Here is a 26,473-nt window from a genome sequence, read left to right on the forward strand (position 1 = left end):
GTGACAGAGATGCTACAAAATTTTAATTTGCTGCTGTTCATCTCAGCATCTTGTTATATTGTGTGTGTAGAAAAAAAAAAGTCCAGAATGTATATAAAATTTTAAATATGTATTCTAATTGCTTTTATTTGCCTAAGCACAGCTTTTGTAAAGGGACACTACATTTACTTTATAGCTATTTTATACTGAAGCAGAGAGATTTTTATGACACCATTATACACATCAGTATACATGAACCCATGGGTAATATTCTGGTTTTGTTTCTTGACGACATTTTTTGGCCAATTCATGTATAAAACCATTGCAATCTCTTTCTACCCAGTCATTTTGCTGAAATTTTACTCTCTGAAATTACATTTCTTCAAAATACCATCAAGTATCCTTGGAAACATGGTATTCCTAAGAGAAGAGTCTCTGAGTTCAAATGCTCTGTTACTTAGTAAACTTGTTGAATACATTTAGGAAGGAGACACTTTGAACTGAAGTATCCATCTTCTAAAATGAGATGTGCTATGTTTCCTTGCCTTACGCCTGTAAATTTAATCCACAAAGTTCAATTTTTATTCAATAATGGGAATGTGGAGAGAAATAGTTTTAAAAGTGTTTCAAGTCTTCCTGACTTACAGAAGAGAGAAAATCGATGTAAGAACAAAGATATGCTAAGAAAGTTATAAAACTTTGATTACTTGATAGTGGCAAACAAACTTGGAAAATCAATGGATTCATCCTCCTAAGGAAATTAAAATCTTCCCTTATTCAGGACTCTGTTGCTGGATGTTATTGAACGTAACTTAATTACTTGCATTCTGTAACAACAGCAATCATCGGTAATGTAAATGTATTCAATATTGCATTATACAAATAGCAATGATTTCAGCTGGCAATCTCTAAGTCACCCCAGCTGTATATTCTCAGAGAAACATGTGTTCAGGATAAGATTTCAAGTCTTGACATCTTACACTCTGTTTAATTTGAGTCTTGACTTGAATATTATTTGGTATTGTTCTTTTGAATTCCTCTTTTAAAAATAAATAAATAAATAAATCAGTAATCAGATGCTCAAGGAACTTGATTTAATGGTATATTTAATTAGTTACTTTATAACATATATACTTATATATTATATGTAAATACCATATGTATATGTATATACTTGTATATAAGTACATTGGTATACATATATCATATAACTAGTGTCAGCTGTAGGCATGGAACAGACGCAAAAATGGGCCAGAATATGACATTATCAATTAAACCTAACTTTAAAAAATACCTGTGATGATAACTTAAGATAGGCAAAAAATAAATAAATAAAGTAAGAACTAGAGGAGAATACTTCTCAGGTTCTCTAGCTCCCAGGTCTTGTTAGGATGAAGATCCCAGCAGGGTGCCAGGAATCAAATCTGAGCTGAGAATAGCTGGAGGACAGGGGATAGCAGGTGGCAAACCACAGCTGTTATCTTCTTATCTGTGTTCATGGCTCCTGTTGGCCACACAGGAGATACAGACGTCTGATATGGCCAGTACTGCTTTTTATGTGATTTTATGGTACCATCCCTATAGCATGTCTCAGACTCATTATTCCCTTAGAGTATTTGCTTAACCATGTTCTGGTTCAACCCATTCTTTTCAAGACCACACTTCTTCACTTGCTATCTGTTCAAGGTCCACTGTCACTTTTGTTCCCCACTTCATAAATTCACATATGACAGCTAGGGACTGCAACAGTCATATTCCACAGCTCTCTGCTGATTACTGTGACATATACTTAATTTCAGCTTTTTTTTAGCTCCAGCTTTCCTGCTGAAAACAACTTGAGAAGATCAGTTGCTTAATCAAACTACCAGTAATGTGATAACTTCCCACTTTGTTATGACATCCCATGCTTTTCCATGATCTTTTCAACAAGAAATCAGTCACAAAAGTCCTTTTTTATGATGCCAGAGAAAACAGCTCTTGCTTATTCTATTTTGTCATTTCTGCCCAGTTCTCTAATAGTTACCATATAATATTAACGTCTTGTCTGGACAGGTGGTAAATACAAAATTAGAGTTGCTTTATTCATTTAGGAAAAAAAAAAAAAAAAAGACAATAGTGACATGTCACTTCCCATGTAGCTCTCTGCTATTCAGGAGTGCAGTTGCAATCTTTCTTTCAATGGTACACAGGAAAATAAAGTTTCACATAAAACTCTTGAGTACATCTGAAGTCCCCTGTCAGATAGCTGTACCCATTTTAATATCACCAGCCCCAATACACATAGGTTTTGGTTATCCTGTTGACGTTATGGGTGAATTATGACTTGAGCTAAGAAGAAAAGGTCTAACACATATGTAAGTTCTCCTAGAAAGGTTTTCACCATTTAAATGCCCTTTTCCAGGATCTTGTATAAGACTATCCCATGGCCAAAGAGACCTCCACTGTTACCCAGTTCCAGTGCTAGCAACTACGGTGGCAAAACCACATCTCCTTTACAGTTAAAATATGTGTTGCAAGGGCAAAATTTCTAGAGAGAGTTGATAATTTTCATTAGATCATCTTATCTCATTGGGTAAAACAGGACTTTTTTTTGTTCTTCTACAACATTTTCAATGGTGCTGGAGAATATGTCAGAATGTAAACTTTCTGCCAGGAGATACCCAATCTGGCAACAGAATCACTCTTAGTTCGTTAACTCATAGATGGTCTAGCCAGGAGTCTGCACAGCAAATGCAAGAGGCATTGGAACCTCTTGAACCTCTTGAGGTTATGAATTTCAGATTCACTCTGAGTTCTTTTCTCAGAATAAGGTAACTTGTGTAGTTAAGAGTGATTAAAATGGTCTTTTTTAAAATAACGGCTAAAATAATATATATTAAGGGGAAGAACCTTATACACGAAAGGAGAGAGATCTTCATGCCTCTGTCAGGGTGCTTTCCAGTACAGCCTCTTTGAATGGCAGGGAATGTCCCTTGCGGGACAAGAGACTCTTGCACAACCCCCTTTGCAAACCACAGGGTTCAGATATGCTCCTCTTTCTTCAGAAAGAGGAAACTAAAGAAGATTTCTTCCTTCTATGTAGACTGGGAAAAATGCACAGACACTCATATCACTGAAATAAAAAATAACTACAAGACCAAAAACCTGAAACAGAGTGATTTTATATCAGTGACAAGAGAGTGCACCCTTGATATCTAAGCAACGCACTTGAGCAGACCTGATGGACGTGCTGTGCCATCTGCCTGTGTTTCTGCTGGCTCCTGGAGCTGCAAACCTCTGAGGTAGCTCCCTGGTAGTTTCCAAGGAGCTGGCTGGGAGCACAGCAGAAAATGTGCCAGTGGCAGAGGCACATTTCCAGGAGTGCTCTCCACTGTTTGTCTTCCCTGCAAGGCAGCCGCTGCCTAATCTTGATCTTCAAAGACTGGCCTTAAATATATCATCAGCCCTTAGCTCTTAGTTGTTCATGGTGCCTATCAGGAGCTCAGCTGCTATAGCAACCCACTAAAGCATGATTTTCTTAGTTATATTGAATGGAGGCTTTCCCTCTTGCTGACAAGACTTTTAGGAAATGCTGGAACTTGCTGTCTGAATCAGTACTTGTTTGCTCTTCTTCCATGCTAAATAGGTTATCCATGTACAAAGGGTCAAGTTTTGTTCTATGCCCAGGAACTCTCTGCAAACGAGCTACACTTTTTTAAGCAGTTCCAACTGCCCTCTGTAGTTAACAGCAAACATTAAAGGTTGTCGGTCTGCCATCCTCTTGTCCTGTCCCAACACCCAGGACCAAATCCAGGCTTAACCCAGAAAAAGACAATGGAAACCTGTTATTATTACCATGAAACATCATGCTTCATCTCAAATGTAAGGTGTTTGTTATGACCTATAAAGTTCCTCACAACTGCCTGAAAGAGGTATTGGCATATATATGTATACAATGGAATACTTTGAATCTGCTAACCATTGTTCTGACAAGCCTCAGAAACACAGGCAAGCCCAGCCTTTGAAAGACCTGACATTGACTTCAGAAAGTCATTGAAATCATTGGTGTAAAGGATATTCCTCTTGGTATGTGGATAGATAACAAATTACATTCCTTTCACATAAAGGGATAAAGTATTTATTTTAATACCAGCTGCATGGCAGAATCTCAACTAGCTCTGCTAAAATCTATTTAAAGTGGGAGGATGGGGAGCTTGAAAGCCTGTCCCAGTACTCATAGGAACAGTGCCTCTGACCAGTCCTTAACAGCAATCAGGTTAATAAATAAAATACTGTGTTGCCATAATTGCCATAATATGATATTGAAAACACACTACTGTTGTGAGAACATAAGCTCTCACTGTGAACATCCTGTTCTGTTCAGTATCACAAAAAAAGCTTTGGGGAGTTTTTTTGTTGTTGTTGTTTTGTTTTTTTTGGAGGGGTGTTGGGGGTAGTGAGCAAATTAAGAGCCTGGCCAAGTAAGAGATGTGTAAAAGTCTATAGTTTTAAGAGATGAGAAGGGGACATGATAGAGGTAATAAAAAAAACGAATGGTTCAGAACTATTGCCATACATGCTTGCCCTTCTTATGTAAATCAAGACTGAAAGGACATGAAAGATAATATGAAAATAGACTGAGCAAATTACTGGACTCCCTGGGTCCCAGGGAGATACTTGCTATAGGTACTCACTACTTCAAGGTCTCATTGTGTGTCCAAAGCTTTAACAGAGCTCAGAAAATAATATTAATATTCATATTGAAGAAGTTCTTCTGCATTAGATCAAATAAAATATGTCATGGGGATAAGGTTGTTATTCCTCTTAGCACAGGACAATTGTCACTGCTGAGATATCTTCTATGAAAATACTGTAGCATTTCAGAGAGACTTGTTATATGTTGATTCAAACATTGGCCACCATCCCAGGCAAAAGTGTTGGACCACATGCGCATGAGGACTATCTGTATGTTCACTACTATTTTCTATCTGGTGGCCATTGGAAACCACCATTCAACCATATTCCTGAGCCAGAAATTTTGAATAACCAGGAGAACTGACTGCAATGGTGAAGACCTACCGTGAATCAAGGGAGGTTTGGGTGAGTCTTTGCAATAAAAATTCATTTACTCCTCTTCTCGGAAACCTTGCAAAACCAGTATGCCCCGCTTAGTCTGAGTATCAGAAGTTCCATGCAGACAGAAGCATCATGCCACTTAAGCAATCTATGCATCTTGGTGTTGCTCTCCACAAGAGTAGTGTGACACCCCTTACAGTACAAGAAGACAAGCTTTAGGTATCTGTTTCCAAATCAAAGCAATGTTGTTGCTTTATTAATGCTTTGGGAATTTTAATGGCTAGTTTGTAATGAAACAATAACCTTAAGGTTTTTCTCATTAAAGAAGATGGTACTTTCAAAATAAGCTTATTTTTCCCACTTTGGAGATGTATTAAGAAGTATCTGTGTATTTAGAAGGTTAATATATTGAATCTACTTAGATTAAAATTTAGCAGTAAATTTATAACATTTGTTAAACATTCATTTGTTGGAAATCTGATTAGTGGCCTTGTGACAGCAATGCACATATTGACCACAGGATCTTCTTTAATTAGATTCACATTTCACATCCTAATCACATTTTAGTATTTTGGGAGGAATGTCATGGTTTCAAAAGAGACTATGGCTAAATAATGGAAAAAAATGCTAGGAAACATGCCAGTTTGTTCTTTGGCTGCTTTATTAAACCTAACATAATATGGAAAGTAATTACTCCTTTGAATTTCTTTTTTTATGATGTTATAAGTATAGGAAGCTGGAACTGCTGTCTGGTATATATAAATAGGATCTGTCTAACCAGAATGTCTTCACAAAGACCTGAGCAACTGATTTTGAAATATTTGGAACTCAGCTTTGCAACAGATAGAGAAATAAAAGCAGAAGACACTGGTAGCAAACAAAACAACTCTGATGATCACTTAAAGTTAATTTTAGAAAAATTCAAAGAATTCAAAAAATTTTAAACTTCAACAAGTTGTATCTGCTGCTAAGTAGCACTGCCATCCAATAAGCCATACTTAAAAAGGAGTTTACCACAGCTTTTCAGTATTCTTCAGAAAACCATGTGTCTCCTTACTCTCAGTTGACCTCAGCTTATGTTCCTTGGAACATCCTATACATCCCTTTTTCTTTCTGATCAAGGCAAACCCAAAGCCCTGGTTCTGATGTTCATTAAGGCCTGGAATATGTAGAAATGATATCCTTGCAGCCATGTTAAATAGAGCCTTTATGGCCCCGTCTCCTTGGGTGGATGCAGGCAGACATGAGCTTACTTTGCCTGTGCCCCAGGCAGGTTGGCCATGGTCCAGCGTTGGTTTGAAAGTCACAGAAGTGCATGAGCTTCTCAGCAAGGCAAGTCAACCTGGGCACAGCATTAGTACACTTCCATGGTTCCTGAACCAGACCTAGTCAGAGCAAAAGAACTTGGACCTGTTTACACCCATCCATGTGGACCAGTTCTGAAAATCCCAGTGAGTCACCTATTCTTGTAAATTGTTTCATCTTCCACTCCCTCTGAAAATACAAAAGACCATTTTGATTGTTGTGCTTCTGTGCTGTGCCTTTTGACTTCTCTTTGCGTAAATGCAGAATGAAACACAAAGACCATCATTTGCAACGAGTCCCAGCTCTTGCAGGGCCACCATGGCATCAGATGGGAACCTGAACTGCAGGTTGGAAAGCGTCTGGTAAGCTAAACCCAGTATCAAATAGGTATTTGAAGGCATAAGCCCATTTCAAATCTCAAAGTGTAATTGTATAATTTTTGATGTATTTTAACCTCCTTTTTTTCAACTCATACTAAAAATAACATGAGTTATATGTATAGATGTGTGTAAAGAAGCTCAGCCTGGTGGGAGACAGGCATTTGTACCTTGGTCTCTCTCATGTGCTTATGAGGTGAGTGTCACTGCTAATCATCACTTGGCCTCCTTCATTAAGGTGCCACAGCATTTCTGCCCCAGTTATTTGTTATTCACATTACAATTCACATTTCATTTCTTCAACACAGGACTGTTCCCTTATCTAGATTAACAACTGTCCAAAGGCCCACTCAGAATAAGGATTAAGGATCCCTTCATAGAACAGAGTAAACAGAGTATATCATTGCTTTGCAGGACCTAAACCACCAAGGGGGAAGAGATGCCAGCCAATTGGAGAGCCTAACATGAAAAAAAAAAAAAAAAAAAAAAAGAGGCAAGGAGATGGAAGAACAACTCTTGTACTTACTAGCTCTGGGTGCTTCTGAGAATTGGCTCAATGTGCAGAAGAGTTAGATGATGGGCCAGTGACACCTGCAAGCACTGCTTTGCTGTATGTGAAGGATTCATTATAGTCTCATCACAGCTTGAAACCAGGGTTGCAGTCAGCATATCCCTTGTTCTTAGGAGCCTTCTTCCAAGTCTTAGATGGGAGAAATCAACACGTGGTGTGTGAGGTGCCAATGCATTATTGCAGTGGCACTGGGATAGAGCAGGGGATAAAAGAAGTTCTCCTGAAACAACCCAACACCAAAGACTTCTTATATAAAGTTATCTCCCTTTTCCAGCTCCCAGCACCTACTCAATTGCCTCACACCATCAAGCACAAAAAAAGCTCTTGGCTTTTCACAAACAGCATCATCCAGATTTCATGCCTGGGAAAGTCATGACCTTCAAATCTAGTCACTGTGCAAAAGTCCAGCTGATAAAACACCCGGAGACTACAAACACTGGTTAAATATAGCCAAGGGCAGGGCAACATCACAAAGTGGGCTGGTTTGCAAAGTTAGGTGGGTCATTTGAGCATGTGCTCAATGCAGAAAACCATCTCAGAGCAGAGGACATAAGATGACCGTAGTACTCCAGCCTACATTTTGGAAGGCATTAATTTGGAGAGGGCAATGAGGATGAGAATCAACTGAAAGGGAGCTCTCCCATGGCTCCCAGGCAGAGAGTTAACCATGTGCACAGTAAGTGTGGTTGGTGGATATCCTTGGAGAGTGCTAATAGTTGGCCCACTGCCTCAGGTAAGTTGCAGCCCATGAATGCTGACAGGTGGAATTCTGATTCCCATCCTCGACACAGGAATAACGTCATTACAAGCCTCAGAAACTGAGACTCCAGCCATGACAGATTTAATCTCAGGACTTTGTTGAACAAGCTGTGTTGAAATAATTGACAGTTACTGTATCTTACATGCAGCATTCCTCTTTCAAAGATTTATGCTATGAAATTGGTAAGAAACTGGCTGGAGTAACATTTCATTTAAATACAGATTCACAGAATTACAACCAAAAACACACCACAAAAAAAAATGAGTCTGAGTGCTGATATAGCCAATGCACATGGCTTTGTGGGTGCACAGATACAGAAAACTCAGTGTATGTTGTGAAAATCTGTCTGGTGTAGAAGAAAGTGCTGACGAGACAAGGATGAGCGAGATTTCAAAATCCTATTGTTTTTAAAGTTCTGGTAAATGGAAAAATTGTTAAATAAGCAAGCACTCTGGAGAATCCACTGTTGACAACCGCTCAGTCAATACGACTGCAAGGAGCATGGATGCTTTCTAAAAAGAGGATGTGATTTTTGCAGATAAACTGTTTCAATATCCTGCAGCTTTCTTCTGCATTCATCTGTTGCCTCTTGGTTGAGGTTTGTGTTAGAAGCATTTTTATTGGGAATCAGTTTACCTTATTTTTTGTTGATTTTTCTTCAGGGCCAAACAAAAATAGGGCTCTGGTCTCCCGCTGCTACAATAACACAAAGAAAAGACATCAAGAAAAATCAAAGGATGTTTAGGAGCCACTTTCTGTGCTTGTGAATGACTGAGCAAACACATTGATATTTGTACTGTTATACTTTTTTTTTTTTCCCATGAGAGTTTAAGATTTTCCTACTAGATAAAAATCAAACAGAACAGAAACTTACTTTTACTACCCTTAGTTTTGACTTTGTTCTGTTGATCCTGGTTAGGTGACAAGGTGAAAGAAAGGCAAAATATCAGGAAAAGAAAAATCTGTTAACATCCTCTGAAATCCGGAGATCCAGAGTAGGCGTGTCGGTAACGAACACTATTCAGTAGTTTTCTTTTGTGTATCACATACATCAAACAACAAGCATTTAATTGTGAGAACAACTGACAGCAGCTCAACGGCAAATACTACTAACAACTAAAAATGTTGTCTGAAGGGGTTCAGTAATGCAGCTGGGATTCTTTTAATTGATGTATTCAGACACAGCAAGGTAGGTTATTATACTTTAAGTAGTACAATTGTTACACAATCTTTTTAAAAGGAAAATAGGCTGGATGACAATACCTAGGACTTATGTGCTGCCTGCCATTTTAAAAATACTTTATCTGCATCCAGTTACCACACCCCTGATTACTAGTTAAGCACTATCCCGTCTTTTAGAGCTTGCTTTGTTCTCAATGGTTTTTGCTGTTTATCTTCCTGTACCAACAAAAGTTAAGCAAATGAACCCCAAAAAGCAACGGTAAGGCTGTAAAGGTCCTGAATTTCCAGCTCTGTCTTTACCACTGGTTTGATCTGAGTTTACAGCTTCCCAGGGAGAGGGACAGGCAGGTTTTTAAAAGGCCTTTGCCATGCCCTGCCAAACACACACCCAGACACATGGGCGTTCATCCCCAAACCTGTCACTCCTAGAGCTGTGTCTCTCCTCTCCAAAGCAGCCTGCTGCTGCTCCATCTGCAGCAACGTTTGCTTTGTGCAAGATCTCTCGTACACAAGTATGCCTTGGGCCAGCTAGTCGGTATGCTCCCCTGATTCAGGATTTCCTATTACAAGGCTGGGGAAGAAGAGAGGAGAGGACTGATTGTGAGGGGAAGAGGGCTAAACCTCTTCTTGCTCATGACCGACGAGCTTCTCCAAAGACAAGTATTTAGTACAGAGGGCTTATTCCGAGCCTTGGAAGGTAGTTGTCCCAGCTACACCACTTCCATGCAAGATGGAGTATTTTCAGACTCAGTCAAAAGCACCAAGAGAAATAATCCCTCCAGCAGCAATTTTGCTCTTCCACCCCCAAAAGTGGACAATATCGGAGAGGGCAGAAGCCCCTGGCATTGGCAGCCTCCTCCCTGGGATGGTTGCCAGCTCTTCTGCTGCTGGACAGGGGCAGCTGGCAGAGAAGCTTGCTGAAAGAAAACACAGGGAGCCCCCCTGTCCCTCCGCTCTAACTCTGTACAGGCTCACCATCCACACTGATTTTGGAAAGCCTCCAGTGCCAACTAGAGTCTCTTCCCTGATAGCGGTCTTCTGGACCTTACTGTGTACACACCCTGCAGTAATTCGTAATGTGTAATGTGTAAGGCATAGACCCCAAGTCTGGGAGACATAGTTTGGTTATCCTCTCTGAACTCCTGCATAGTAAAAGCCATTCATTTTTATCCAGTTGCCACATATAAAGCAAAATAAACACAACCTGTCCAAGCTAGCTGTGGACATATGTGAGTAATACAGATCATGGGTGTTATTCCATCAACACAACCTGTTAAGCACTGGAGACTATTCCAGAGCCTGTGAAAGTTAACAGGACTCTTTCCAATGTCAGACTGCATGTTTAACAATGGCTTTCAACAGTAGATTAATGAGATTAAAACAAAAAGAAACATGACTAATTATTTATATACAGCATGCTGCTCGTTTCAAAGGATCTCAATCAGTATCTTTTAATTTAAATGAAAGACATTCCTTTGATGTCTAATTACAGAACAGAAGGGAAATCTATGACTCTGCAGAATATTAAGAAATTTCCTACTGAATACTAATTTTTGGTAGCAAATGCATTTTCCTTTGCAAAGGTTTTCAGACAGCAACTCCTGGCCAAGTGTACTTTCTGCACCACTTAAATTCCACGTGTTAAATAGAGCATAAGTGGTTGTCAGCACAGGGGATATCTGTGTCCTTCCTGAACTGTGAGCTGTTACTGCTCTGTGTATTTTGTTTATAAAACAAAAGGCAGAAATTTAACAGTGCTGTTCAATCATTAATTTTTTGATAAATGCTTCGTTCCCAATTTGTCTGTAAGACCAGACACATTCTCCCTTTCTTTCTAGTGGAAATAGAAATCTAGTATCACTCTGTACACACTTGTAATAAGTAGTCATTGCCAATTGTCTTGTGGCAGAGGACTATAAGCAGGCTACTTTCCTGCTTATTAAAGTGTGTTGATCAAACAGTACAGCTATGAGAGTCTTTAGGATTCTTCTAACTCCATAGTGAGCACTATTTCTCAGAATAAAGTAGCCATCTCTCTAAGCTTGGTTTGTGTTTCAAGAGAATAGAGAGAGGAATTTTCAGTCCACGTCTGAGATTCAAGAAATGGAGGCACTCCTGCCTCCATGGCATCTTTCCATGCTGCATGGATCAGCCACAGGGAATCTACACCAAGGCACTTGGCCATCGGTGGACTACTCATCCCAGGCACCGTGATGAGCTGCTTGCCTGGGTGAGATGCACCATGCGCAGCCACTTGTGTGTCTTCCTCTAACCAGGTCAGCCTTGTGGGTGTTTGACACCCCGATCTGCACATCCAACAGGTTAAAGCCATATGTGCTTCCCCAAACGCTTTGCTAAAGATGCTGCTTTTTGAGCTGCTTGGGTGCTGACTGAACTTCTGATGTCTTGCTCTAATCTGATGCTTCTGATAATAAACATATTTGGGACAAAAAAGTGGTGCTTCAAGGGCTGCACGAAGGCAATATTAGTCAGATCTCTCCTAAAAGCAGCTGTCTCATTGAAATTTCACATCACCAGAAGGAAGGGAACAGAGCAGGGATTCCTGTGGGTCCCAGTGATGCTTGGGAGCAGGATCAAAAGGGTGACTGATGCAGAGGTTCACAGGACGGAACCTCTCAGCAAACCTAATTGAGCCCCTTTGGGATTGAGGGACCAACGTGGCTTAAACTGCCCATTTTCTGCCCTGGTGCAAGTTACTTAGATGACTAAATAAGTGTTTGCAGTCAGATAACCTCAGTATTTGAGATATTGGAGGTATTTCCTACAGTAAATACAAGGAAGTGCTGAACAAGGGCATACTGAAGATACTGAGGAAACCCTATCTATTGATCTTAGGTTCAAACGCTTGAATGACACCACTCTGCTTAAGTCACTTCCGCCCAGCACTTTCCTTTAAAGATAGGGCATAATTGCTCTACTCTCACATCACTTTTACAATCACTTTTTCCTGCTCTCATGGGCATTTTGTCCCCTCTTTCTCTTAAATCCATTCGCCCTGTCCCTTACTGTGGGCCAGAGAAGGGATCCGACCCACTTTCTCCCCACATGGTGCCTCAGCATCAGCAGCTGCAGTGCCGACAGCTCTAGCTGCAGTGCTGTCGCTCCTCACAGCCAAAATATCCCTGCCTCTGCTAAGACTCTTGATATTGGTGGAGGATGCCCACCGTGCCCTCTTCCAGGTGTTGTCAGTGAGGACCACTGCTAATTTAAACAAGCTGTTCTTTCCGGAGGACACTAGCTGGCGAGGACACAAACATAATGCGTGACATGTCTCCCGGTGCGTCACGTTTTATGGCACTGAACTGTGACCCCCTCACACGGTCGCCTTTGCCCCAGAGCCTCCCCGCGGCCTGTCCTGTTTTGACTGACGCCCTCCGGGCCCCTCTCCCCCAGGACACCCGGCACCCCTGGCAGCCGCAGAGGGCACGGAGGGCTGCGGAGGGCTGCCTCTCCTTTCACTTGCTGCTCAGGCGGCCCCTTTGACACTTCCACAAAGGGAAAAGCCAAAAAAAAAGGGTTTCGGCACAAATCACAAAGGGCAGGATGAATGTCCAGCCAAAGGCAAGGCATTCCCGGCTCCCAGCCCCTGTAATTCAGGCTCTGCCTTGGGGAGGGTCAGCCAGAAGCTGGGACAAGAGGCCGGTGACAAGATGCCTGCTGCCTCCCCTGCCCCTTGCCCTCAGCGAGGTACAGCTGTTTGATCAGCTGGTAATTGCATTACCACATGTCAGGGGAGCTGTACACCAATGAGGCCCTTTATTTTCCCTGCTATTGTACTGATCTGCTGAACTGCTTCAGCCCTCTGGGATGCCTGCTTTCAGGACGTTTGAGAAAAAGAGATCAGGGCATTTGAAGGGTGGTACCATGGCAGCCTGGAGGCAAAAAGCAGAAGTGCCATGCTTGTGCAGCATCATCCCCATAGCACAGCACTGGTGAAAGGAATGGGTACCAGATAAAAGACCACCCACGGCCACCAAGCTATATAGGAACTGCAAACTTGTGTTGCTGGTGAGAAGAGAAATCACTTTGTTTGTCTGGGAGGGACACAAGACGCTGAATTATCTGCTGGTCAGACATTAAGAACGTAGAAATATTCTACCTCAAATTAACTGAGTTTTGAAAGACCTGGAAACTGGGTGGCATCTTCTGTTTGAACAAGGGAAAGCACATTAAACTCCAGTTCCAGCCTTCCTCTTCCCATCTCTCCACTGCACTTCCACCAACTATGTTCAAGGCTTAGATTTGGGGCTCATTTAAATGTTGGCCTCTTTTATTAAAAAAAAAAAAAAAAAAAAAAAAAGATCATTAAATAATGCTGCCTCTGTTCTTCCTCTGCAGTCACAACCACATTGCAACCAAGTGGCAACACTATTATTTTGCCTTTAAATTGGTTTTATTGATTCTGGCAGGTGCCCTCCATCTGCCGCCCAGCCTGTACAAGGGTGCTGCAGATGCCACCACACACAACTACTGTCAGCCCAGCTCCACCTGGGTGACAGCCAGGCTGCACAGCCCTGCAGTGGCAGATCGGCCTTCAGAGGTCTTGTTTGTTGATTAAACTGTCTCTTTTTCCACACGTGAAAAATGCCAAGTGCCTCCTAAGTGCAGTCATAACAGAAATGATGATTATGATGATGACGAGTGAGAGAGCTGCACTGAAGACCCATGACACTTCATCCACAAACTGTCACTTTTCGGTGTCTGAGGCTCTGGTTTCCCTTTTCAGCAGCAGGGTTGCTTAATCAGGCTTAGATGGCATCTGCCACCCCTCTAGAAGCCATCTTCAGCTGAGGATTTCCTTCTCTATGCCACTACCTGCACTGTCCCCATGCAAGTATTGGTGCAGGTTCACACTAAATTTGACAGGGAACAGGGACAGTCTGCAGCCAGACTGTAGGCCTTAAAGACATCTGCTCAATTGCTGTCTAAATCTGAAAGCCTCTGAGATGTCTGAGTGCCAAACTAATTTTTACCTAGATGGTTTTTAGCAAGCCCATATATTTTGGCTTGGAATCAGTACCGCTGTCTCTCTGGATACAGCCCCCTTCACATGAAAATGGACTGTAGGCACTCTGAAGATGAAAAAAAAAAAAAAAATCTGTCCTAAAACCAGACAAATGTGATTACAAAACATAAATTAAGGCGGCTTTCTCTGTACATGAATCTGAAGGGTTTGTTAATCCTTAGGATTATCCCCAAACAGAGCATGGCAGAGTCCATGGTGTGCAGCCATACGTGGAGTAGCACTTCAGGAGGGTGGAGATTAGGACAGTTTAGGCCTTAGAGGCCTGCTGCTTGGTGAGGTAGGTCTTCAGCCTTGGCAATACAACCCTTCTCATTAGAGATGTGTCAACCCTTTTCAGATACAGCTGTGTATACACTTGTACAAGAAGAAGCTGTCTACCATTTTCTTACCAGTTTATAGGAGGAAAGACAGACAACTAAGACATTTAAATGCTTATGTCGAGAGAAAGCAAAAGAACGTGCTTCTCTGAGATTCAAGCGTATGGTGAGGAAATAAAAAGATAAGTAAAAATGTCCTTGTAACGTGGAAGCAGTTAATAACAGTCTATGCTAGGAGTAGCACTTCAGGATCCTGCGTAAGCAATTGTACACTAGGCTCTGTATATCACAGCACCTTTCCTTTTTTATCACAATACTCAATAACACAGAAACAGGCAGCGGAGTGAGGACACCTATTGAGGGGTGATCACTGGCTGTGCCACAGCTCATATATTCTGTTATGGATGTTAGTAGCACGTAAGGTTAGAAGTGTAGACATGGGGAATGACTTAAGAAACACAGTTCTGGAGAAAAGTCAGTGAAGTGAAATTAGAACATCTGAAAGGATTGAAGGCAACTCAAGACAAGTGGTGATAGGAGTTAAATATTTTTATTATGGCTAAATGAGAAAGAAAAAGGATAATAAAACTTTAATTATTTTCAGAGCATACAACAGCCAAGAGACTATTCAGCACAGGGCATAGCTAGAAGCATTGGGCTGAAATAGCAAAAAGAAAACATTGGCTCAATGTCAGCCAGAAAAAAATTGAAGGGTCAGGTCTATTAGACTGTGGAGTAGCCTCCTGAGGGAAATGTGGTAAATCCATTGCCTGTTCTTTTTAAGCAGTCTGGACAATATGATGAAAAGTGCACACTAGGGAAAACAAATTTTGCCTCAGCAAAAAGAAAAAAAAAATAAAAGCCAAAAAAAAAAAAGCCCAACAACCAAAACCCTCACTAAAATTTCTTCATTTGTAGTGGTTCTTTCTAATTGAGTTCACTTCTAAGTGTTGCAGAATGGCTTGTCTATCTTTCCCAAATTATTTTTGAATAATTGCCTGGAGCAAGGCTGGAAGTTAACTGTAAGGAGTTCAGTGGTTCCTCAGACACTGAGCAGGCAGCGAGCGCACAACAGCAAAATGCTCAAAGTTATGGCAAAATATACTGCACTATATCAACATAGTTTTACAGCACAGAAATACACAAAACGGTAACACACAGTCGATATCTTATTTAGCTTCTCATTGTGTAGCCTGACATCAATAGAGCTGCACACATCCTCAGTGTCATACAACTATTGTCAGTGATTGTGTCCTGTTCCTGTGTCATCTCAGATTTCTCCTGGCTCCTATAAAGTCAATTCCCCAGAGCCCCCAGTTCAGCGGAAAATTTAAGCACCTCTCTATATTACACTGAAATCAAGTTCAGCTCAGGGATCTGTTACATACCCAAGTGCTTTGCCAAGCTTGGAAGTTCCTTCAGAGAGAAAAATAAAAACCTAGATAGTGTCTAGCCTCTTTGACACAAATAAGTGTAAACCTTATGAATATTCAGGATAATCCGATATCCAGAAAACATTTTAAAGTTGCTTGTATCATTAATAAAAATAAAATAAAATAAAAAAGCTTTTAAAAATCACCAGTAAGACTTCTGTGTGTTTTTTTTGCTGTTGTTGTTGCTATTTTACCATAAGTTTGAAAGTGCCAGTCCCAAGCTCAGCAATTTTCCTTTGTTTTTTTTTTTTTAAAGAGTATATATCTTCCTTTGATGCTCAGGTAGTTCTGATTGTTTTCCACCAATGAACTTCACACTTAACTGATCTTTGGCATATATTTTTGGGAATTTAGTTATTTGATTAGATTAATACACATCAGGTTATTGCAAGCAAGAGCACATTGAGCATATTTATGAATGCTTGGAAACATTGGATGAGTGCATATAAGTCATATGTTAGAAAAGTGGGATAAAAAAATCTGTTCTTTCATGTAAAATGTCTTCATCATGGACAAGCTAGGATGTATCCCCTTGGAGTGCAATCTATTGTGGTTGTGGGAAAAAATATAATTTGAACCTTCCAGATCCCTTCCTGGTGCTTTAATCTGTTAGAAGGCCATGGGAAGTCAGTCCAGATTACAAGACAAAGACAGGCTAAATCAGTAGTTAGAAACAACCTTTCTGATTAGGTTTATTGTACTTGCTTAAAAGGTTGAGCAAAATTTAGTAGTTATAGCCTACAGTTTCTCTCCCACTTTGGCAACCTTGCGGGTGCAAGGTGGAAGTCTATCAATAGTCATCTGAGGGGAAAATATACATTTCCTACCAAAGGAAGTGACCTGAAATTAGACCTTTTCTGTTCTCTGCAATCAAACTGCAGGGCAAAATTTATTCCCCTCCAGCCCCCCCGCACAGAATTAATTACTTGTGAAATTCACAAGAAAATATCTAATTCCATCTTCCGTGCTGGCACAGCAGGCACCAGAGCTGCAAACAAAGAGTGCTGATGACCCTGGCAGGGACTTGCCATTGACTGCGCTGTCTTTTGGAATCAGCTGTGCACATGTTAATGTAGACCTGGGAAAAAAAAAAATACACCTTTATGGGTTTCGTGGGCTCCTTTACTTACAGAAACACCTTTATCCTCAAGTTCTTTTCCACAAGACACAAATTTCACTGTTTTCTCACTCTTCCACCTTTGGGGTATAAGGTAGTCCTGCACTGACATTTTCACCTGTTGTGGAGGAAGGACAAAACCCAAGAGCCCGTAATACTCAGATTTTTTCTGTGTTTCCTCCATGCATAGATCCCTGTATAGATCTTCAGAGTGGTTGCCCATCACAATGTTTATAATACTGAGGGCTAACAATAGCTTCCAGCAATTTTACAATTGTCAGCTTGTGATCTTTTCAGATTTAAGAAAGTACAGAAGGACAGAGAAGGTGGAAAGCCTCCTTGGATAAAAAAAGCTCTGATCTTTTAATTGAGAGCTGAACAAACCAAACCAAAACAAAATGATCTGTGGAAGGAGTATCTTAAAGTAATGCAACCTAAGACTTCAAGGGGATTTTAAGCAGAAGAAAAAATCACGTGGATCAGTCCAAGACATTGTTTGACCAAGATTCGCTCATTTTCAAACTATTGAACCACCTCATAATATTTCATTCTTTCCTTCTATCTCTTAATAATAAATGTTCAAGTTTAGTTTAAAAATACCTGGAAGTGAGACTTTTGGTTTGTTTGTTTGATTTTGTTGTCTTTTTTTTTGTTTTGTTTTATTTTTCTAGCCTCTGTGTGCCAGGGAAACCAATCAGATACCAAATAGGACCCTCTGATCCTTACAACCCCCCAGGGAAATTGGAAATTTGCCTTTGGAGGTAACGTTGCATCCAAAGAGCTCCTGGGGCACAGGCCCCAGGATAAAGGATACAGTGGGGAAAGTCTACTTCTTGATTTAACTGCATCTACAATGCAGTTGAAGTTGTTACTCTAGCTTTTGTAAAAATATCCAAGGTGCCTTCAGTAAAGAGAGCAGAGAGCAAGAATGGTAAAAACAGTCTGTAACAAGAGGATGCAGCTACTCTCTATAGTCCATGAACAAAATTTCTGTACAGAGAAAGCAGATAGGGCTCATTTGCAGATATTGTTCTGGTAGTGATCATAACTTCACCCTGCAACCTATTAATTTATGGGTGGTGAGCAATTAGTCTCCAGTTATTTCACCTACAAAATATGGTGTTTTTTGTTGGTGGTGGTTTTTGTTTTTCCTTTTTTTTCCCATTGTAATAGGTTCCAGATCATGAGAATCCACGCAAAGTCTGCCACCTCCACAATAGTGAATTACTCTGATCTAAAACTTAGCAGGCTACATAGTGAAAACAGCAGTCAAAACATGTGTCTGCTCTGTGGTTTTACTACACAGAAATTTTCACCTGTCTAGGAACTCTCTACACTGTGTCAAAGAAGTCATTAAATCCAGATAATGACATCGCTATTCCACCTCCTTCATCTACCTCTTCAGTTACCACAAGTGACAAGCAATCAGTTTAACACCTTCTGCTTTCTAAACCTATGCTGCAATGTTTGTTGCATAAATACAAATCTCCTTTAATTGTACTCTGTGAAGGAAGATGGGATGAGATGTGAAAATAAATTCAGTGAAATTTAGTTACTGGCTTACAAAATATCCAGCATGCATTTCATGTTCACAGTCACCATATACGTTTAAGGTAAATATCCATGCTACACATTTAGGTCAGTCATTATGTTAAGGCATGGCTTCACAGGCAGCAGTGGACTGCTCACGCTGCAGTTCAATCAGAGAGCACACAGAAAGCAAGCCAGCTGGGCTGACCGAGCAGCAAAGTTGGGTTCACACGGCTGGGCTAAATGGGTGCAATGGACTCCCTTTTCTCTGGATTATTTTACTCATCCACTCCTTCCTTAAACTCATAGTTTAAAATCATAGACTGCATTTGTAATTGTCAGTGGAACCAGAACCACAGGATTCAAATTCAGTTTTATTTTTAGTTGCCTCATTTCTACAAAACTTCCCACATTCTCACTTAATGCATTCACCTTGTGCCTTGGTTTCCCTGTCTAATTGAATACTTTAAATTCAGGCTAAGTTACTCAGTTGTGACTAGCCATTTAAATCAGGTGCAGTCCCCTTTGTTGCAATTGAATGTTATTTTTAGATCAAATATCTTTTAAACAAACATTTTAAAGAATTTTGCTCAAACAGAAAAGAACGTTACTCTGACCTTTGCTCAAATCATTTTTGCCATCTGTGGTTACCTTTCAGACCAAGATTCATGCTCTTAAATTTTATGACTACTAACATTCATTGAATACAAAGTGCAAAATCTGCTATATAAATATGTACAAAAGCAGACTTTAAATTCTACATTATTTTAAATACTAAATTATGGCTTAAATATTGAGCTTCCAAGTCCCAAAATATTCCAAGTAATGCATTTGGAGCTCTAATTTCTTTCTTTTTTTCCTACCACTTTGCATATTTGCTTTTAATATTTGCTCCACAGCTGGGAGAACTGCACATTTTTACTGAACAGTAAAGATTTCACAATCATCTGACTTCATCAGCTGAAGATTTATGCAAATCACCTAATAATAAGACTCATAATAATATGTTGGCATTGGTGGCACTGGAGTATGAATACTGAGTACTAATAATTGATCCATGGTGTACTGAGTGAATAATGAATGCACTAATGGAATCACCAGGACACACTCCAAGATACAATGTCACTAAAATAATGGCCAAAACAGTCCAAGGATTTAATGCAAAAATAGTTTGCCTGGCTCAAATACTTGCCTACCAGAATTAAGTATTTGTAAAAGACATTGCCTGTAATAGATGAAATAGGCTATTCAAAATTATTTTTCAGTTATTTTCCTCCAGTAACAAAGAAAAACATCAATCTCTTGTTAATCAATTTTTCACATCTCAAGACTGGTCACCATTTTCTGAGCTCCTTCAATCACTCCATCTTCCTCCTAACTGCCCCTCCTCCTCCCTGCTGCTCTACTTTTACCCTCTTTGATCCCTGAGTGAACTGCACTAGCATCCCTCACCTCCTAAAGCCAGCTCTTTCATTCTTTCTAGCCAGGCCTCAAATGAGTTGCCCTAGGATTGTCTTTGTCACCCATCTGGGCCTCTGTGTGACCTCTCCAATGAGTTTCCTCAGTGTCTCCTTATTTTTCTTCCAGCTCTGCCTTTTATCTGATATTGGCTCTTCTCTGTGCTCTCTCTTTGTTCTTGTATCGTGTCACCCCCTGGCATCCCAGCTGTCTAATCTTTAATTTTTGGGTTCCTTTGAGATGTCCCCACTAGTTCCTACTACTCTTCCTACTCTTTCTTCATCCCACTTGGTCTTGTGCCCAAGTGAGACTTGGGGTGGGGAAAGAGTGGTAGAGTTAAATGCTACTTCAGTCACCATTGCTGTATTAAACACCTTGAAATAGCACAGCTGATTGGCTGACATGCAACCTATGTGTTAATTGTGTGTAGAGTTGTACATATTTCATGATTAACCCGACTTGCTTGACAATATTTTCTTGGTCATTAATTTCTAATTAATTTTTTCTTAATGACCCATCATATCCGATATGTGTCATGCATGTTCCCAAAACAACCAGACATGAACACCCACATGCAGTCTAATACGTATACTATTTTGTTCTGGATCACCAGTGTAGGCTACATATTTTTTCCTCCTAATGTTTGTTACCTGAAGTAACAATCTGACTTCAAGTTGGCTATTCAGCCTCTGACAGGAAGATGCACGTACTTTCAGTGAATCCAAAAGGACTTTCTCATCCAGTTTAAAGGTAATGTTGGCAGTCTGCTTGTCCTCAGGCAGTGGTACTACCCCAATGGCACATCATAGGGCAGAGATTTCTCAGGCTTTTGAACACAGGTCACTGACACTCTCTCAGCAGGAAAAAAGTGGATGATCCCCTCATTTCTCAAGACACACAAAGCAGCCATGACGACTTGATAATAGAAAACTTCAGGCAATCTAGATTTATCCTTTGTATGGATGGGTTAATCTTTTCTGAGTCTGAGGATGATTCTACCAGCTACCCATTGAACTGAGAAGACTGAGGAAGAGGTGAGCAAGATCTCTGGAGTGGTGGTGCCAGATCTGGAAGGTGTGCTAAATCCGAAACAAACACAGGAAAGTATCAGTCACTACTTAGATCAGTCCAGACATGCAACCACAGAAGGAACCAAAGGTCATGTCTATTAAATGTGTGTAAATTAAATGTGTCCAGAAAGCATAAGCCAGCAACAAATTTGTTCCACACCTCCACACGCCTCCAGAGTACCAACCATTTGGTCAGAATATGGGATTATAGTTGACCACAGCATAAATGTTTCAGAATCCATTGGCAAGGGAAGGAAAAACAAGCATGAGCTCTTGTTGCTGTGGGATACCTTGCACCAATCTTTCACTGTCAGAGCAAATGCAACCTTTTGCTTGGTTGCCTCGTTTGCTTTCCTGCAATGCTGTGCCTGAACACCACACTCACCTGATAAATTGGCCAGCTTCCCCATCTGAATAATGATCCAAGGCTTTTACATGCCCTTGTCATAAAAAACCCTGCAGCTCTGCTGAATGCCCTGGCTGCTATCAGTAAACGCAGCCAAGAGGCTGTGCCTGCGGCGCTGGCAGGAGTTATGGCTTTGAAAACACCAGCCAGCTCGGCTGCCTTGGTCACTCACTCACAAGTGGTGCTCACACATGGTCCCTCAGCTGGATTGCTGGCAACTGGATGGGTACGGTAACAACAGAGATGAAATTAATAGCAACTTAAACCAAGTTCTTATGTTCATATTTATAAGTCCAGATCTTTTACTGCACTGAACACTGACTGAAGGAACTATTGCACTGACACAAGGGCTGGCATTTCTTTGCGGGCTCTCCAATAAGGTCAACAGCATCTGATCAACCCTTATCAAGGCTGGAGTAAGAGAAGGCAGTGAAACCCAGTCGAGGCAGGGAACTCCTATACAAAAATATTGCTAAATATTGACTTTTATATTGGCATTTCCAGGACCCAAAAGACTAAGGGAAATGATACTATGTCAATATTGGAGTATAAAGACAATGGGCACTTTCATTGCTGGATACGTTAAACTGATCTTCCGGCCCATCTGGATCTTCAGTGGAAACGTGGCGATTCATTCCAGGTTTGTCTTTCATTACTCATTAGTAATGCTTCTTTTTTTTTTTTTCTTTTTTTTTTTTCTTCTTTGTAGGAAAGAAAAAACACACAAGGAAGTTGTGATTATTTTTTTTTATTTGTACCAACGAACACTTTCTCATCTCAGAATGGCTCCAGGCCTTTATTAAAAAAAAAAAAAAAAAAACTTACAACTTCGGGGGGAAAAAAAAAAAAAGAGAGGGAGGGTAATGAAGGTAATGAATAGTTTCATTCTTTAAAAAAAAGCACAACGCTTTCAAGCTCTGGTACACAATGACTGCCCTCTCCCCTCATGCTGTAGAAAGAACCAGAGCAGATGCTTCCTCACATGTCCAGTATGCCTAATAAAAGTGTGGGACTCTTCACAACAGAGCAAATTATTGCTCCACTAAACCTAGTGCATCACTCCCTGCAGTGGTCTCCAGAGTATTTGAAACCTACTAACAGAGCAGATATACAGAAAGCTGGAGGACAGGAACAGTCACACTGAGTAAGATTAATGACCCATCTAACACTGTATTTTGGTTTCAGAGTGAACCACATCATGCTGCAGAGAGATGTGCTCTCCTAACAGAGAACTGCACATTGACCTGCTGGTCTGAGTGATTTCTTCACAGCATATAGCAGCCTGGGTCTGGGTCTTGTAACGGCTGGAGGATGGAGACCTGCTCCCTTTCCCCTGTCCCCACATATAGATCAATTATGCCTCACAGGCTGGGCTTATAGAGATTATGGATATGGGTTTTTGGTTGGTTGGTTTTTGTTATGGTTTTTTGATTTTTTTTTTGGGGGGGGGGGGGGTTACACTAAGGTCCTTGAATGGAACATACTGCATGATGGTGACATCCAAAAGAACTATTTTTTTCTGAAAACAAGCCATCAGTTGAGCAGCTGTGTTACCAATGACCCATGTCTTGTAGCCTTCAGCTCCCTCTGTAAGCACCTGAGCAGCCAAAGCCCTCTCAGCCACCTGGGGTCCCTCAACAAAGTCCCTTCCAAAAGCTGTGGTGTGGGGATGTGGAACTGACATTGTTGGCAAAGCCCTGTGAGGACAAACCAAGTCTTTTCTGGGATACCATTTCACCAAACCTCTGTTCTTAATAAAATCTGTAGGAGTGAGTTATCTTGGAGACTTCCTTTGGAACAATAAATTCAAAAGTTGTTGTGTTGCAGAGGTCTGATGGATGTTTGGACAGACAGGCCAAATGGGTGATCAGACAAGCCTCTTAAAAATAAGAAAAGTGCAGCAGGGAAATAATTTAATTCATTTTTAATAACTATCACACCTTCAGCTACCCCACAGCACTGGGTGAAGACTGGATGTATCTGGAATTGTGCTGGAAAAAGTGTCTGAACAGTTAATCTGGAATAGTTCTGTGCAGTCAAGCCCTGTAGTATGTATCTCCACCAGGCCTCTTATAAGTCTTTATATATATATATATTTTTCCCCTATAAAGAAATGTTTGCATCTTACATTTTCACTTCAGTATCACTCCTTTTTTTCAAATACATATGGAAATTTGGAAGACCATCTCCTGATTGATCAGGCTGTGTTAATCTTTCCTCCCTCTGTGATTATTGTCTTCCACTTCTAAGAGCCAATTCTTTGCCTGGAGTTGCAAAACATTTTTCTCACAATTTGCAGCTGCAGCCTTCTTCAGGACAAGAGGCATGGCGTTTGCAAAATATCCTATACTTTTATATTGTTTTCCAAGAGATTTGAATATCTAATAACCGGTTTGCCTGGCTTGTAGTGCTGTAGTTTTTAAGCCTTCCAGAATTCATAAATTAATAGCACATTCATTCCTGCTCAGTTTGTTCTTCATTATTATAAATGTGCCTTCATAAAGCTTTCAGTTAAGACCAGGATACTCTCCCTCCACTAAATCTCTCCTGTTACCTAAAACTTGGGAAATCATGCCCAGAGGAGACCATTAGTTACACAGAAGAGGGGACAAGTACATGGGGCTGATGAAACAGTTGTGATATTTGAGCTGCCTCCTAGCCTGTTCTTCCAATTTGATGTTATTGCACCTGGAGACTGCTGGTTTTCAGACTGTCAGTCCCAAAAGGATGTATATCGTGTGCTGGCAGGGCTTGCCTAGGCTTCCCTGCATAGCCCTGCCATCATTTCTCTGCTTTCCTCTGGAGCAAGTGATTTGTAATGTGTGCAAGGGAATAGCTCAATCTCTGTTCTAGGCACCCACTCAAAAAGTGACAAAAAAGGGTATTGGATTTGGAGATGTTCTATATGAGACAGGCTAAGTATCCAACAACAGATCTTTACCCAACAAAGGATATGAAGCACGGGCTACTCCTGCAGTCTCTGCACATTTGTGAGAGAAAGCACAGGCTTAGAAAGCAGAGGCTAGCACCACCCTGTGCAAAGCCCGGTGACGGGACTTCCAAAGCACGCAGCATTTCATCATTCCATCCCTCCTGCTGAGCTTCTCCCTGGGTGAAGGAGTGAAAACATCACGGAAGCAACTCGCCCCAAGACACGCTGCCAAGCAGCTTTCTTTTACAATTACTCCATACTAAGCCATATTGTAAGGTAATTATTTCATTAGCTGTAATACGTGTTGGGACAGAGCTCTCTTGGCCATCTCCTTTTCATCTCCAGTTGGGAACAACATGGGAAGAGTCGCAGAGGAGATGGAAAGCCTTTGAATACCTGCCTGTTTACTTCACTTTAATAGCCCTGAATCCAGAGATAGTTAGGAAGTTCACTGGAAACAGTTAAATGTTCAACAGATTTGACCAAGAAATTCCTGAGCCTTGTATGATTTATCTCACTCTGCATAATAAAACCACATAGAAAGTTGAATGTACCAGCCTGCTTGACCAGCTGTGATCAAGCATAGCATTTTCATTAATTGCAAGGGTTATCCAATACCACCCCACTCTGAAATGCAGGTGATCACGCTGCTTCGCCATCAGTCATGGTGGAGAGAGAGAATCAGACTGCAGCATTTAATATAAGCAAGACCAAGGCACCAATCAGGACAAGATTCAAACCTTTCAGAGAAATGGATTTTTGCTTTTCTGATGGAAAAGATAAGATCCTTCCTAGTTCCAGAATTGGAACTTAACTCTAAAGAACAGGGAGACAGCAACACTGGCAATATTGCATCTATTATCTGAAAAATGAAGCCCCAAAATAAATACATGTTTCTGCAAACTGAAGAATCTTCATCATTAATTCTTGAATTGTGCATTTGTTCAGCCTTGACAGACACATTTTGGAAAGGAAGGTCTTGCTGAGTTTTGTACATGGAAGAGGTTAGTGACAGTTACAACTGGATCACAGGAAGAACTGAGGGTTGCAGTGAGTCTTGTTTGTGCAGGTGGTGGCAGACCCCTTCAGTGTCCCCCCATATGCCCTTCTGCTACATGCAGTTTGCTAGTCCAGGACCAAAATCCTTCAGAGTGAGTTTTCCTGAGCTTTATCAACACACAGGCTGCTTGCCAGTCTTCAGTTGAGTTCCTCTTCCCTTTTAATCTTTTAAAATGAACTCTTACATCTACCTTTTCCTCTGCTTTATTCTTATCATTATAAAGAACAATCGTCTCAGTGGGTATTGATTCTCAACACTCATGCATATGGAGAGGTTGATTGCTAATTGAAGAGGGGTAAATCCAGGAAGCTGTGTAAGATTTGCTGTGTAAAGGGAAAACTTATTAAAGAAAAAATATGAACTTGATAGACAGTACATTTAGAATTACTTTCCCCTCAGACCATTAATACAGTTGTGACTGGTATGTGATCAGCAGAGGTGGATGTTACAGAGATAAAAGTTGGATCCAAACGAGACAAGAAAAAAAACCACAACACAAATGTATCCCAGAAGGGCTTCATTTTCGATATCCAGTCAAGCCATCTGAACAGTTGCCACCAAATCAATAGACCCACAATTAAGTATACAGTCTCACAGCTTGGAGATGAAAAGCAGTGAGAGCTAGAGAGATCGATATGTGGGCTTTCTTGTTCCAGTTGTTACTGAAACACAAACACATAGACAGTGTTCCTGCTGAATACGGTGAGCTAAGCTCATTCTTGGGATAATGCCACTGAGAAATGGATTGGATCTAGTGATTAGTTTGACCCTTTGTGTCCCACAGCATGTTCATGCTCTCACCACAAAGCAGACAAAGGCATGAAATCAAAATGCGGAGTATTTGATATGAAAGGAAAATTAATCTGTGCTGGAT

Source organism: Anser cygnoides, chromosome 3 (genome assembly GCF_040182565.1).
Source record: "Anser cygnoides isolate HZ-2024a breed goose chromosome 3, Taihu_goose_T2T_genome, whole genome shotgun sequence".
NCBI lineage: Eukaryota > Metazoa > Chordata > Aves > Anseriformes > Anatidae > Anser > Anser cygnoides.